Source organism: Macrobrachium nipponense, chromosome 40 (genome assembly GCF_015104395.2).
Source record: "Macrobrachium nipponense isolate FS-2020 chromosome 40, ASM1510439v2, whole genome shotgun sequence".
Lineage (NCBI taxonomy): Eukaryota > Metazoa > Arthropoda > Malacostraca > Decapoda > Palaemonidae > Macrobrachium > Macrobrachium nipponense.
The window spans coordinates 17,808,884-17,824,618 of NC_061101.1; the positions used below are offsets into that span (position 1 = coordinate 17,808,884).

A 15,735-nucleotide genomic window follows, 5' to 3' on the forward strand; every position below is an offset into this window, starting at 1 on the left:
TGGATCCACTATGGTGTTTCCCCCTAATCTACAAATTCACATCCAAAACTGATAATCAACTCCCTTGTCATATTCACCACGCCTTACAATTCAAACACAATATAAATAAATACATAAAGAAATAAATGATAAAGTGTTACGGACTCTGAGAGCTCAGAGACAATGTTACGGCGTCGAAGTATCCTGGAAAGGGTCGACACAGTGTTACGGCCTCTGAGAGAGGTCCGCTTCAGGTTCGATATGAAATAATAAAAAAAAATTATATTTCAACACCAACAGTTGAAACTGGGGATACAAATATAGAAAGAAACACTAACACAACAAAGGTTTATTTACAAGCTTACTAACAAAGGTAAATGCAGAATGGTATCTCCTATTTACATAAAAAGATAGAATCTTACACTGCATGAACTGGGGGAACAGTGATGCAATTCAAATGCTTGGTAGTCAATTTGGTAATCTGAGGCGCTGGCTTCACAAAAAGGGAAATGGTGATTGCAGACGTCCTCTTGACTCCGTATTGCAGAAAATAGTCTACTTGAAAGGCAGGAACTCCCAAAAACCTGTAGCAGGACCTTTCTTCTGCAGAAGTCTGCTCGACGTCGCGATAACACGGAATAATTCGTCCACTCCTGAAGATGACTAGACCAATATCCAACCAACTCTTCTGATCCTTCGTTGGTTCCTTTTTCTCGTATCTCACGGATGATCTCAGCTGCTGCTGATCTCTCACTGATAATCTGATCTGTGGCTCTTACTGAGGATATCTCTCTGTGACTAACTGGAGTTTCTCTTTTACGATCTCTCTCTCCATAGTTCGTTCGTCGTATTTATACGGCACTCTGGGGGCGGAGCCTACGGCGAGCGTCACGGGCTTGCGAGGTTTCCGGAAGTTCTTAGATGAATCTAGACGAGGTATTGCATCAGAAATCGCGGCGTTTCTCATGTCACATTGGCGCATTTTTGCGCTCCACAACACGCCCAACGATTCCAGAACAGCCGCGAGAAAAAGGCGCCTCCAACACGGGCGCGAAAACCTCCTTACTGCCGAACTTCTCGAAAATGCGTTCTCCTTTCCTTTATCTTTCTTTGCTAGGAAGCAATTACCATCACATAAAGGAATTGAGGAAAACCACGTGTTAACATCTAGGGGGAAACTGCAGTGGATCCATCATCATCGCATGGATCAGCCTTTCACTCGATATTTAATTGGTGAAACAAGAATACAGTTACATCTTTAAGCATACCATTCAAAAGATTGAAGTTTCGTCAACATAATGCGATATATGAAAGCGCCATACAAGCTAAATTAAGCATGTGAGGTCTTCGTAAAATATGTTTTCAAGGCAGTTTTGAAATCCAATATGGTGGCAACCGTGTGAGGTGTCGTTCGTAAGCGCAGCGGGCGGAGCCACCATCTTTCCCAGCACTCATTTGAACAATGTTAGTGTATATATGTAACGTTTATTGATTTTACTCAAGATTGCAGTTGTAATCAGCACAATAAAACAACCTTTTGTAGTGAAAGTATGAAACTTCTATTCCCAGGGTCATGGTTTGAACTGAAATTCCTTTTACCTTGTAATCGGTGGTTTTATCCTTACTGCCATCAAAATTGAAACTCCACAGTGCTTATTTGATTGTAATTATACATGTTTTGGTCTTAATTCACTCCAAATTGCACTTGAACGACATTGCGGTTCCTGGTTCCTAAGTGCTTACCCCACAAACACAGTTGCGGGCAGCACACGATTAGTACATGGTTTATGAGGTGCAAAGCTTTATTCCCTTAATTGTTTACTTTACTCATTATTTAGTTTAAATTTATTTTACTACTTCAAAATGTTTATTTAATTCATGTCTATTGTCCCTTTTTTGCAACCAAATTAACCCCCCAAAATTACAGATATTTCTACAGTAGATAAGAGCAGACGGCAAAATGACTCATCATTGCCAATGTAGTGGAGTTTCACGCATACGCTGATGCATTTACAATGTTTCCATGAATTCTAGTTGTCATAGTAATGCAATAGGATAAAATTTGCCTATAAAATATATATATATATATATATATATATTATATATATATATAGATATATATATATATACTACAAATAGATACGCTAATTTCACTTATTTCCCCGGTTTTGTGTAAGTCATACCCAGTTTGGAGGGTAAACACATAACAATTGGCAACACTGATAAACAATAGAATAGCGCGAAGAACGCCGTAGGTGCAGTTCACAGCAAAACTGTTGATATTTGAGTCAGGAATCTAGTTACTTTTTCAACAACGAATATTTTCAAATTAATAATCATGAACATACAAGAAATATATGCAATTCATGACCTTATACTGCCATTCAACTATTTATTTAAATAACTATCTAGTGCATGCTTCTTCTTCTACCAAAAATCGTAATTCCCTTGGATAATTCGTGGGTGGAAGTCATTGTTAAAAATTTTTGTGAAGAAAGTGCCCCAACGTCTATGGGTACAAGTGGTGTGCGTATTTTACACATGGAATGGGAAGTTATTGACACAAGCGACTCCGCAAACATCAAGATGGCGTCAATCTTCGAAATATTCGTAGTTGTAAGTAAAAATTTCGAAAGCGTCATGGAGGTAGTGTGCACTGCGTAGAGCCAGACTTTTCATTAACCTCTGTTTAATCTTAAAACATGACCTTAATTTCTAACTTTGGAGAAAATACTTACTTCGAAAGGAGCGTAGAGGTCTTTAGCACCTTCTCTCACCAACAACAACTCGTGACTGATGACCATCTCCGGTGTCAGGACGTGTTAAAGTACTTTTTCGGAGGGTGGCTTCACACACGGTGGAAACTGGATTCGCTAGTCCAGTCGGTTGTTTACACTATCATCTCTCGACCAAATTCCTGTATCAAGCTAAACAAACTCTCGCGATTTCACCTCTGATTTTTCGGAGCTGACGTCGGCCCCTTCCTTTCCCTTTCCAGGAAATGTCCTGTCCAGACCATCCTCCTACTGTCCGAATCATCACCGCTCTCCCCCACCTCCTAACTCTAACTCACCCTAGGAAGACGGGAATGCTTGAAAGATTTAGACGTCTGAATACACTTTGCAGTCAATGGTGTCGGTTTGTTTATGTTTCGGTAGTAAGTAACTGGAGGAAAATAATGGACAATTTAGGTAATTTACTAATTGATTGTATAATTAAATTGTAATTATGGCAATTAATGAACTCTTTTAATGGCGGTTTGGTCATACATTTTCGGCGTCGTCTATTCTGTCATTCAGGTTTTAATTTGATGATTTGATTCAAACTAATTGATAAAAAGGGATATTTATTATATATGATTTGCGGAAGAATAGTTAAAACGTAAGTAATTTATGTGATCAGGAGATAATTAGGATAAATGAGTATAAGGACGTCGGCCGATGGCGATGGTTTGTTTATAAGTTTAGGCTTCGTCTACCAGACACCGCTTTCGTTTTATGCTTCTGGTTTGAATTGGCACCTTAGTATGAATGAATGAATATATTGCAGTAATCAGTGAACACCTTCTTCCAAATGAGTTTTCTTCTTACCCAATTGCTTGTGGGATAAAACAAACCAGTCTGCTGCCTTTCCCACATTGTCAGTATTAAATTCTTCAATAATGGATGCGCTTTGGAATGTTATTTTTAAAATCTAACAAAACCGGTTCTCGTAATTCGGCAAATGTGTAAGGGCCTGGATTAATGTGACCAGATTTTTTTCTGTAAAAGCGGGATATTTCATATATATGTATATGTATGTAGTATATATTATTATATATATATATATATATATATATAATATATATATATATATATATATATATATATCTATATATATAAAATATATATATATATATATATATTAGTATATATTGTTGGGTTTGCAATGATACAACGTCCTGGAGACTGGACTTTATTACAGGATACTCAGGAGCCAACTGACTCGCAACAGCGTATACCGAATTACAGATAACGGGTGCATACTCGGCAGCGCATGGCCGAAGAACATATCGTACGTCCCCCCCCTCAAGAATATACTTATACATGGCAAAAATAAAAAGGGGAAAAAAATACAAAACATATTGTACATCCCCCCCCCCCCCCAAGAACATTCTTATACATGACAAAAAATAAAAAGGGGAAAAATGCCCTTAGAATTCAAATGAGAAAATGAGAGACAAGAGAAGAAATAAAAACTTAAAGCTAACTTCGATGCATACACAAAAACGAAATAAAATACATAAATTCTCTGAAAAGAAATATCAATTCCTGATGCAATTGCATACAAAAGATATAATATCACTCTACAAAGTCTTTGAGCCACTTGGGTTTACCTGCGGCTCTTCTGGGCCTATTAACGACGTTGGGCTCCTGTGTGGTGCGTGTCCCCTGTTCTGTTGGGGTATGGTTTGCGGAGGACTCGTGCTGAGACATGGGTCGTGCCAGAGGGGCGGAGCGATGACTCTCAGGTGTCGTCTGTTTCTTTTGACAGCCTGCTGCTCCCGTTAAGCTTGACAGGTGTACTGACGATGGGGCTTTGTTTCTGTACTATGCCCGTTCGATCCCATTGCTTGGTAGCTTGGTTTTGTATGCGTACATGGGTACCTAGTTCGATGGGCGGCAGTCTTCTGGTAGTGCCAGGGATGCGCATCGCCTCCTGCGACCTTGCCACTTGTAACTCCCTTCCCTTCGACGTATTGTCTGCCTCCAATATCTGTCTACTAACAGGTGTCTCCTGACCGTCGTACCCCCCCATCGCGCAGCTGGCGACCCGTTGCAAGCTGAGACGGCGACTTGTTAATTTCCCTGAGAGGAGTGTTGAGATACTGAAGTATCGCCAGGGCCGTTTTGTCCGACTCAAGGGCTCCACCCTTTAAACGTATTTTCCCTGGAGTAGCCTCTTCGCCGATTTGACAGCTGCTTCTGCCCTGCCGTTAGACTGGGGATACTGGGGCCGACGACAGCCGGACCTTGACTCCCCATCTCCTGAAGAAGGCCTCCATCTCCTCGCTGGCAAGTTCGTTCGTGCCTCCGTCAGTTGATATTTGTCTGGGGGCTCCCAACGCGAGAAATATGATCGAAGGTGATTACTGATTTTGTATGACGTGGCACCATTGGGGAAATGAGCCACTTCTAACCAACCTGTTAGTCTATCCGCATACACCATGTTTACACTGCCTTCTATCTGGAACATATCTGCGACACTTGCTGGAAGGATATTCCGCAGGTGGCGTGTGTATCATTTCTTCAGGAGGCAGTGAGGGGGCATGTTCATCGCATGAAGTGCATCGGGCGCGGCAATGCTGAAGGTCCCCTTCTATTCCCGCCTAATAGACCGACTGCCTGGCCCTTCTAAGCATCGAGTCGAGGCCTTGGTGTCCTGCGTGTAGGGTTAGCGGCTACCTGGCGGCGTAAATCCTTGGGTATAACCAAGCGAACACATCCTTGGTCCACTGAGTATGTCACCAGATCCTGGTTGATGGCTAGCCGGTCGAACGCTGAAGAAGGGGCGAAGGCAAGCGAGTTCTTGCGACTTCTGTTTGGGGCCAGTCGCCCGCGCTGCAACCCTTGCAAACAATAGCTGATATACATTGGGTCGCTTAGATGCGGCGCTCCTGACGCAGTCTCATCAACACGATGATATCCGGTTCCAAGGCCGGCCACGGTTGCACCATGCCAACTGCCACTTGAATGTCGTCCTCCAAATCCACGTCGGAAGCTTCGCGGGGTGCTCGCATGGTCGGGTACCTTGAAAGAAAATCCGCGGCAGTGTTTCCTTTTTCCTGGCAGGTATTTCATGTGGAACTTGAACTGGAGTGTCTTCTCTTTCAGGTTGAATAATCTTGGGTTGATGACGTCCTTGAGGGCTCTGTCACCCAGCAGCTTGACGAGAGGACGGTGGTCCGTGATGATGGTGAGATTAGGACACCCAAGTAGGAACAGCCTGGCCTTCCGCAAGCACCAGGTAACTGCCAGGGCTTCTCCTTCTACGGGGGCATACCCAGCTTCAGAGGAGGTGAGGTGTCGACTACCACACAGGGCAAGGCGCCAACCGCCCTTGCAACAAAAGGGGCTGTCAGCTGACTGACAATACAATACTGCTGAAGGACTACGAACCCGATACTTCTTTACTCCAATCCGTCATTATCGTCGTAGGGCGTGTTTTGTCGTAATATGCCAAGCCGTCCTTGGCTAATTGACAGATGACCTCCTGTGCCTGCCGGAGTTTGTCACGTAGCTGACTATCCCAGTAAACGTTTTTTCCAGTGGGCTTTCTGAGGAGGTCCCTAAAGGGCTCCATGATGGGCGCCGTTGCAAGGAAGGGAGCTAACTGATTCACGAACCCGAACCACAACCTAATATCCGTGATGGAGGGCTTCTCTGGCATATGGAAGTTACGAAATGGCGTCTAGTCGTTCCGTCTGCGGGTTTGTATGACTCCCATCCCAGGTAATAACCGACGAAAGTGACCTCTCTCTTGCAGAATTTAAACTTCGGGCTTGAGTGTGATACCTGCAGAGGCACACGTTGACAGGAATTCATATACATGCCAGAACGCCTCTTCAATGCTGTGATCGTATAGCAAAGTGTCGTCAATGCATTTATGCTTTCTGGTGATGTCTTGCAGGGCATCATCAAACCTTTTTGTGTAGGCGTCCGACGCCGAACAGTGACCCATGGGTGTTCTACGATAAAAAACAGAAAAAAATTTATTGTCCCCATGGAGTGATAAAGGTTCGTAAGCGGGCGGCTGTCTTCGTTCCATGCCACTTGATGGAAACCCCAGTGGGCGTCCGCCGTAGTCTTGTACGTATGAATGGGGATGCTTGAAATCATGTCGAAGGGTGCCGGTGTATGATGAGTTTCCCGAAGACAGTGGGCGTTGAGGCGCTGGAAGTCTACTGTGCGGCGAGGTTGACCCGTCTTCTTGGCGACAACGACCATCCTTGCACACCATTCCGTTGCATCCCCCACTGGGACTGGTTCTATCACGCCCTTCCGAACTTCCTCGTCAAGTTGAGCCTTGACCTCCTCTTCCCAATGCTTAGGGATTGTTGCGGGCGTGACAGGCATAGGGCACGGCATTAGGCAACAAATGGATGTGGTGCTGCTTGCCCGTCATGGACAGGTAACGGTTCCCTGGTTGTATTAAAGGTTGTTGAAGAGAAATGCCGTAATAACCATTCCTCAAGTCTCGGTATATTCTCCTCCACAGGCGGGTTGGGTTAGGTGGCTGGCTTCATTGTCTTAGGGAGTTAGGCCGTGCGACGTCTCATTAAGCACATCAGCTGATGCAACGAGATGGTAGGGTGAGGGAAGTCAGGGGGTACTATTCCCAGCTCCTTACAAGCATTCAGCGATATATAGAAGTTCTTGGCCGTCGGCACAAAGTTAAACCTCCTGCTTCGTGCATCGCCCACCTATATCAATGAAGCATGCCGTTGATCCAAGACATCTCACTTGGAGATTAGCTACGTCCCTCAGACCTGTTCACGGCTGCAACTCCTGGGAATTTATTTGCAGTCTTGAGAGAATCGTGGGTCCGGCAACGCAGATCTGTGCTCCTGTGTCTGCTACAAACGAGTGTGGATACTGAATTCCCCGCCCTTTCTATGGGAAACACAAGCCTTGATTGTGGGGTGGGGGGAGAGGTGCGTGTCTGCAAACAATCGCTAAACTCGAGGCAAGCAGGCGCTTTCTTCGTATTCCTGCAGCATTTCTGAAAGTGCCCTATCTTTTGGCACCCGTGGCAATGTCATAACCTCTTGCTGGGCACGACGCTCGACCAAAGGGATGGCGCCCCCCACAATTTCCGCAACGCTTCACATTGGAATTGCTGCGCAACACCGCGACGTCTGGCTTTCTACGTCATCATGCCTGTGACGTCATCCAGAACGACCCACCCTCTTCACTGATAGCGACACGCGGGACACTTTCAACATCTTGGCGTGCAGCTTCGAAAGTGCAGCACAGTGCCTGAAGGGCATCTACAACTTTTAAATGTCTCACATACCTGAAAAACATGCCTCTTTTAATACAGGGTCCACTGAGGCCTACCATTATTTTCCGCAACAGCATGTACTCTATTAAACACTCCCCGCATTTGGGACACTCAAAATCACAGTCTGGTGGGCCTTCTGAGCACAACCTCGAAAAATAGTCGCTCACTGATTTCCTCGCGCCCGTTGTGCGAGGGCAAAGAATTCAGACCACTGAACTGCCTGATTCGACGACCGCAACACAATATTCCCGATGGCGTCCAGAGCCACGTCTGGGGTGAGGGCATTCCATTTGGCATCTGAATACCGAGCGGGTCCAGTGCACGTTGCAACGCTGGTACACAGTTGAGCCTAATGTGCAGGACAATATCCTGCGGCGGGAACTTGTAATTTGGTGGAATCCAATACGTCATCGAACGTCTCCAGGATCTGAACGCTGCCGAGGACATTACCGCCTCACACTTCTCAGGGGCAGCAGAGACAGGAATTTTACCTGGCACTGCTCCTGAACCGGGAAGGGCATCCTGAAGGAACGGATGGCACGCTGCTTGGTCTGCAAATAACGTCTGTGCTTGCATGACGGCCTGTGACAAGGCCCTTGGCATTGCAGGTGAGGCACGCCTCGGCGTGGCCTGGGGTGGTCGACGTATCTGGGGCATGGCTTGGTCCTTATCCTACTCACTGCGCCATGTTGGGTTTGCAATGATACAACGTCCTGGAGACTGGACTTTATTACAGGATACTCGGGAGCCAACTGACTCGCAACAGCGTATACCGAATTACAGATAACGGATGCATGCTCGGCAGCGCATGGCCGAAGAACATATCATACATATATATATATATATATATATATATTATATATATATATATATATATAGTATATATATTATATATATATTGATATATATATATATTGAGAGAAGAGAATCCAAGAAATCAATCCAAACATTTTTTTTCTAAAGGGCCGCACTTTATACACTTCACAGTCTGTAATAATCTTTTAATTCACTTCATTAGCTTGTAGCAATCGGAGAAGACAACAGAAGTTACCAGCTAGTGAAATGGCAACATTAAACAAAATACCAGTGCCATTCCATTAAAATGGGGGAAGTTTTGTTTTTGTAGCACAAAAAAAGCGGGACAATCGTGAAAAAGGCAGGACAAAATTCACAAAAAAAAAAACAAAAAAGCGGGACATTTTGTTAACTTTAGAAAAAGCGGGAGTGTCCCGCCTAAAAGCAGGACTCTGGTCACGTTAGCCTGGATACACCTAAGTGTCATACACAGGCCTTGGTGTGTACTTTTGGTCCGCGGATGCGAACAGCTGTTGGTCTTGGAGAGGTGCACAACGTCCCTCCCTCTCTCTCTCTCTCTCTCTCTCTCTCTCTCCTCTCTCCTCTCTCTCCTCTCTTCTCTCTCTCTCTCTGCAGGTAGGAAGATATATTCTGAACTCTTTCTTCATATTTCTTGGTTTGATTGAAGGATGTCGTGGAAAACGGAAGTAGTCATAATAGATATATTCTCTAAATGGTTACATTGTGAGATAGTTTGCAGAGAAGAGCTTGATGTCTAAGACAGTTGAAGGGAGAAGAAGAAGTGATCTCTTACAGAGAGATTTACAATGCAATAGGTTAGCAAACCTAACAAAAGATACGTGTGTACGAACGAACACCTCTTTTTATGTTACTCATCATTTTAAAGTTCTCATGAGAGCTACAGTTCCCATGCCAGAGGTCTGACGTTCGTATGTTTGCTGTTTATGCTTAACTAGCCTTCACACGCATCCTGTGACTGTGGTTTTGGCCATACTTTCCTTGTCGACCTCTGACCTGATTAGGAGTTATGCGTTTCTTCTAAGGAATGTCCTACATTACTTTTATCATGTAATTTGAATATTACAAATGTAGTTGCCTCCTCTGCAGCCAACCACTCATCAAGTTTAATTGCTTTTTGGCCTGCACATTCTACAAATGTTTGATTAAGCATTTTATGCCGGGATCTGAATTTCTGCCTGTAAGATTTTGGGATTGGATGGTATGCATTTGTAGGCCTAGGGTTTTGATTAATGATATATTGCCAATATGTTCGCTGTGACCTATTGGAATGTGGAGAAGCAACGACCTGAGGAAAGCTGACCAATGGTTTCTGTGGGTGGCGTGAGATAAAACTGCATAGTTAGACAAATCAATGTACGACAGTTTATGAACTCTTCTCAAAGTGCCTTTGGGAAAACTGGTTGCAGCCAGTAATTGTGAGGCGCTAACGAAGTGTGCGTTCGTAAGTGCATGTGCGCCTCTTCTGTTAATAATGTAGGATACCCAAGTCTATGGGGGATTTTGATAGAGGCGTCTTTGGAAGAAAGACAAGATGCCGTGGTGTTCTCCGAAGTGGTTTTTTGATAGTGTGTGAAATAGTCCGGCTGCTTGGGTGAGTTTTGAACTGTTTTAGCCAAAGAGTGGCTTGTTATCTGTTTGACATTTCTATGAGGATATCCAATCTTTAATCTCTGATTGTTAAACTTGTGTGTGTACTTATGGGGTGTTTCTATGTCTTTGAAACAGACGGTTCTAGCAGAACCATGAGGGGGGACCGAGGGAGTCCCGATGGATAATAGACTTTTGGTGACTAAATACTGACTTTTTTGTTGGGGGTTTTAATTGAATTAAGTTAGTCTGTAAGACTTGATTGAATCATTATTTATTCATTGTTAATAAATGTATCTTTTATAATGCAACTCTCTCATTTTGGTTACCTGTTAGAGTGGAGAGAAAGTAGGTGAAGAGAGAGAGAGAGAGAGAGAGAGAGAGAGAGAGAGAGAGAGAGAGAGAGAGAGAGAGAGAGAGAGAGAGAGAGGTATCGGTGCTAGAGAGAGAGAGAGAAAGGAAAGTCGCGAGCCATTGGTTTGTTTGTTGTTTGCCTTGACGCTCGAGTTACACGTTTACCAAATTAATAATGAGGTTTATATCTTCATAACCTCATTACATATTTAAAACTTATGTTTTCACTATCACAATCACTGGAATCTTCTGCACTTAAAAGTTCCTTGTTGGATGAGTGGTTTTCGCATTCGCCTACCAATCCAGCGGTCCGAATTTTGATACCCCGCTTTGCCAACACGGAATTAGTCTGAAGTTCGATACCCCACTCTGCCAACGCGGAATCACAAGAATTTATTTCTGGTGATAGAAATTAATTTCTCGATACAATGTGGTTCATATCCCACAATAAACTGTAGGAACCAATTAGTTCCTAGCCACATAAAAATATCTAATCCTTTGGGCCAGCCCTAGGGGAGCTGTTAATCAGCTCAGTAGACTGGTAAAACTAATTTTTTTTTCTGCACTTAAAACTACTTTCTCAAAAGCAACACGAAATTTACCAACATCTAAGTCGCTAAACTTGGGTTACGGGCAATAGGCCAACACCCGAGAGGGGTCCACCTGTTGATTTTTTTTTTTAAAGCCTTGACAAGTCTATTATGCAAATCTGAGTGGTAATAGTGTATAAACTGGGATGCAATGTATCATTTTTACGTATTTTCATAGGTACCCTCATCCGTGACAGCTGTTCTGAAGCAATACATAAAACGATGTATGTCATCATATCTCTGGTTCTAATTATCATAGAATCATAATCTTGGTATCTAAATGTATGTTTTTTCAGTCAAGGAATCTATTGGTGAACTTTTTAGTTACCAATCACTGACCATTTTTAAGAAATTTGAGGTTTCTGTTGCAAAAACTCAGAAAATTTACACCTAATATTAAATCATGTCATTTAAAATTGTCTGACTTCATTTCAACTTTTTTTTCCAGGTGCTAGAAGAGGATTGAGAGTGTGAAGTCTCTCAGACAGTGACAGGATTGAGTCTACGTCCGGTGGACCCTCCAAGAAATGGAGGAGAATTAGCAGTATTACATCAACATGCCCGAGTCCAGTGTGTGTAATTCGTGTGCCCGGATTGAAAACAGACAAGTATGGTGAAATTAAACCATTCTCTTCCAATGAAGATGCAGAGGAAGCATTTGCTAAGCTGTAGGAAATGAAAAGTAGGAGACTTGCTGAGCCGTTAATGTCAACATACAGAATGACAAATATCTGTAATCAAATTCCTGTCAAGTTATCGTCTCATGGTTATCACAGGGAATGCTATAAGAGGTTCACTATGAATTTGAATGGCCTTGCTCAGAAAACAGACGAACAGAGTGCTCCACCTAGGGCCAATAGAATATCTGGAGACAGTATAATCTTTACATCTGATTGTATATTCTGTAACTCTGATAAACACAAGAAGATAAAAGCAAAAGGATGTTTCACTACTGAAGGTCTTTGTTAGTTTGAATTTGGAGGATGGCAAGATCTGGAACAATAAGCTGAGTTGAGGAATGATGACTGTCTACTCACTAGGATCAGGGGCAAACATCTGTTTGCATGTGAAGCAAAGTATCATCGATCATGTAAGAAAATTATACCATATTCAAGATCCAAAAAGTTGGCGAAGTGACAATGAAGAACAGCGAAACAGACAGCTGGCACTGGAAGAGGTTCACAGATTTGCTTATAACAAAGTCTGTGAGGTCATAGAACAAGAGGTCCTCATCAGCAGTAGAATGTTGAAGCTTTGTGACCTGAAGGAACTGTATACTATATAGCATACTTGAAAGAAACAGAGTATCCCAAGCCAGAATACAGAGCCACAAAGCTTAAAGCCAAATTCCAGAATCATCCCAAGTATTCATCTGCTTTTCCATTTTCTCAACTGAGTGAAATTGGACCACAGTACCGTGGATACGTCATGTACAATGGTAGCATGAGCATTGATGATGCTATTCGGAAGGCATATATGTACTTGGGTCATCTAATATAATCAGAGAATCAGGGATGCAGTTAAATGGCGTTATTATCGGAAGCTTTAAAGAAGCTGATGAGCTGAAGTGGTCCCTTTATGTGTTTGATTTGGAATGCAATGCAAAGATACCAACAGAACTTGAAATGTTTTTGAGCCTTATCTTCACTGCCCCCCAAAACACCAAAGATTCAACGACTGATCCTATCAATTGGACAAGAGATCTGCCTTGCTGCAAATTGTGTGAGTGGAAGTTGCCAAAACACGTTGTCTGTTCTACACATAATCATCTCTAACGTTCTGGGAATACAGCCAGGCTCTTTCCCTGTTGTTCACGCGTCTGTCAGACGAGGTGGGTGATACCTATGGTCCTGGGAAATAATATATACATCATTAAGCTTGGCCAGAAGGTTCTCCTCTAGTAGATTCATGGTAGTACATCGTTGCAGCTTTTCGTGTAAAGCCAATGGCCATGCCCAATCGTAAATCTTAGGTGTGAAGGTATTGAACTTCCATCCAGTTTCATATTTTTCCAAGAAACTTAATGACCATCGAAACAAATATAGTACAATCGAAAAGGAAGCCTTTGCTTTAATTTTAGCTCTGCATCATTTGGAAATTTATGTAGCTGTGAGCACTGATCCAGTTGTTGTGCATTCAGATCACACACCCTTGGAATTTGTGAACAAATTTAAAATCAGAAACGGAAGGCTTACTAATTGGAATCTCATGTCTCAGGAATACTATAATTTGATTATAAAACTTGGGAAAGGGAAGGGCAGTGTCGATCGTCGGTGATGCCCTCTCGAGGAATCTGTGACGTCTTTGCCACACTTGCATTTTCTCTTTGTTTTCGTCTTCTTCTTCTTCCAGTAGTGTGTTGAGTTTGGTGCAGTGTCTCGTTCTTTCATTATTCGATCATTTTCGTTATTTATATTTTTTTGGTAGTTTCCCAGTCATGAGGTTATCTAGCATTGCCGTTAATTTTTTTTTTTAGTATATGTTAAGCTATAAAATTAGGTGGAAATTGTTTAAGAGTTGTAAAAAAAATGTTAACAAATTATTTTTGTACCTATCTTAAGTTTGTGGTTATCACGGCCGAAAGTATTTTCGTTCGTTCGTTTATTTATTTTAGGCAGGCAGTCGTATGCTTACTGTTAGCAACTGGGTGCTGTTTGCTTGTCAGTGTTTTCCAGTTGTTAACCCTAGATAGGAAATCGTACCTGCGCGTAACGCTATAGGAAATCCTGTATCCATATGGAATCATTGTAGGAAAAAAAAAAATATGCAAACATGCTTTATTTTACCAAAACTATACAAAAGTAAAAAGATAATATTCTTGAACAAATATCACCCTCAATTATGACAATTAAACTTAACATAATATATTTTTGATTTATTAGAAAAAAAACTTTGATATAAAAAAGATCCTATCAATTGAGGTACTGTAATGATAAAAAGACACGTCATTCAGCAAAAAAGATTTTCGAATATATGAACTAGGAACTATAAAGAATCCCCTAGGCATCTTGTTCATCTTGGGAAACACAGAAAACATCGGTCCTGGAATAAATGAAAACGGACATATTATTATTTACACTCCAGCAGCAAACACTTGAGTTTTCAGCTATGATGATATGTTCTGGTGAATTTTATGCTTGTATATGCAATAAAACTTTTTTTCTTCTAATAACTTTGTTTCTAGTATATTTTCAATGTGTGAATGCAATATGAAACAAATACAGTTACCTGCTACTTGATGTCCTCATCATCTTCACATTTGTTGCAAATGATCCTTATTACACTCAATAATGGTGTCAATTTCATCACTGTCAGTCTGTAGAGGGTCTTTGTGAGGTGTTATCACTGCTTGCATGGAACCTGAAGTACCAATCTCACACTCAATTACAGTCTGTGACTGTGAGGGCAAAGCACAGGAGGTGGACGGGCCAGCCCTAGGGGAGACTCAGTAATCCCATAATGAGAAATGTCACTGTCTATTCCTTCATCATGGGTAGTGTACAATACCCTATCAAAAGCTGAGGTATTCACCAAGGCATCTAAGTCGAACCTGGACAGTGTTCTCTTACGTTTCCTGGGCATTTTATCACACTAAAAAAAATCAATAATAATATATATGGGATAATGTAAGTCATGTTTCACTATGTACAAGATCTAATAAGGCTATTACACTCTCAAAACATAGTCATTATGTTATTTACATGCGGTAATGGCCTTTTCTGAAAAATATATTTTTCACCATATATCATATTAGGAAATGCTGTGCCATTTGGATACATGAATACTCACCAAGAGTGGATGAAGAGGAGCAGCACGTTACAGACCTTACAGTATGAAGAACTTGTGTTGAAATGCCCACCAAAGCACCAACTGAGCCAAGGAAGTATGAACTGTGGGAAAAATTTGGCGGGAAATACAAAAGTACAGGGGGAGCTGTGCCATTTGGCGGGATTTCCTATCTAGGGTTAAGGAGGATAGTTCTAATCCAATCATCTCTTCCTTCACATAATGACGTGGAGGAAAAGAGAGCAACTTTAGGGAACAGCCTAGGTTCGCAGTCAAGTGATCCTCTGGAAGCCACAAGAGACGGTATAAGGATTACCTATATACTACCTCTGAGAGGAATTTGTCTAAGTAGCAGATTCTCCCTGGGCCTGGATCGCTGCAATGGCGTGTTTGCAGTGGATTCCTTGATTAGATATCACAGCCAGCTTGTGAGAGCTTTCTACACATCGCTACTGTCTCGCCTGGCTTCGAGGGCCAGCTGAGGTCACGGTTTTATCGAGTTCTCAGTCAGTAGTAGTACCACTCTTGTTCCTCATCTGGCCAATTCGAGCACCAGTTC

General features: G+C 42.4%; 1 long non-coding RNA gene across 1 annotated transcript; it reads right to left on the minus strand.

Annotated features, from left to right (window-relative positions):
- Nucleotides 1-14,153: 14,153 nt before the first annotated feature.
- On the minus strand, nucleotides 14,154-15,255 carry LOC135212309 (uncharacterized). The gene is made up of 3 exons (XR_010313857.1): nucleotides 15,180-15,255; nucleotides 14,619-14,981; nucleotides 14,154-14,432 (listed from the first exon to the last, which is right to left on the minus strand). It is a non-coding gene; the product is annotated as an uncharacterized LOC135212309 (long non-coding RNA).
- Between the last annotated feature and the right edge of the window lie 480 nt (nucleotides 15,256-15,735).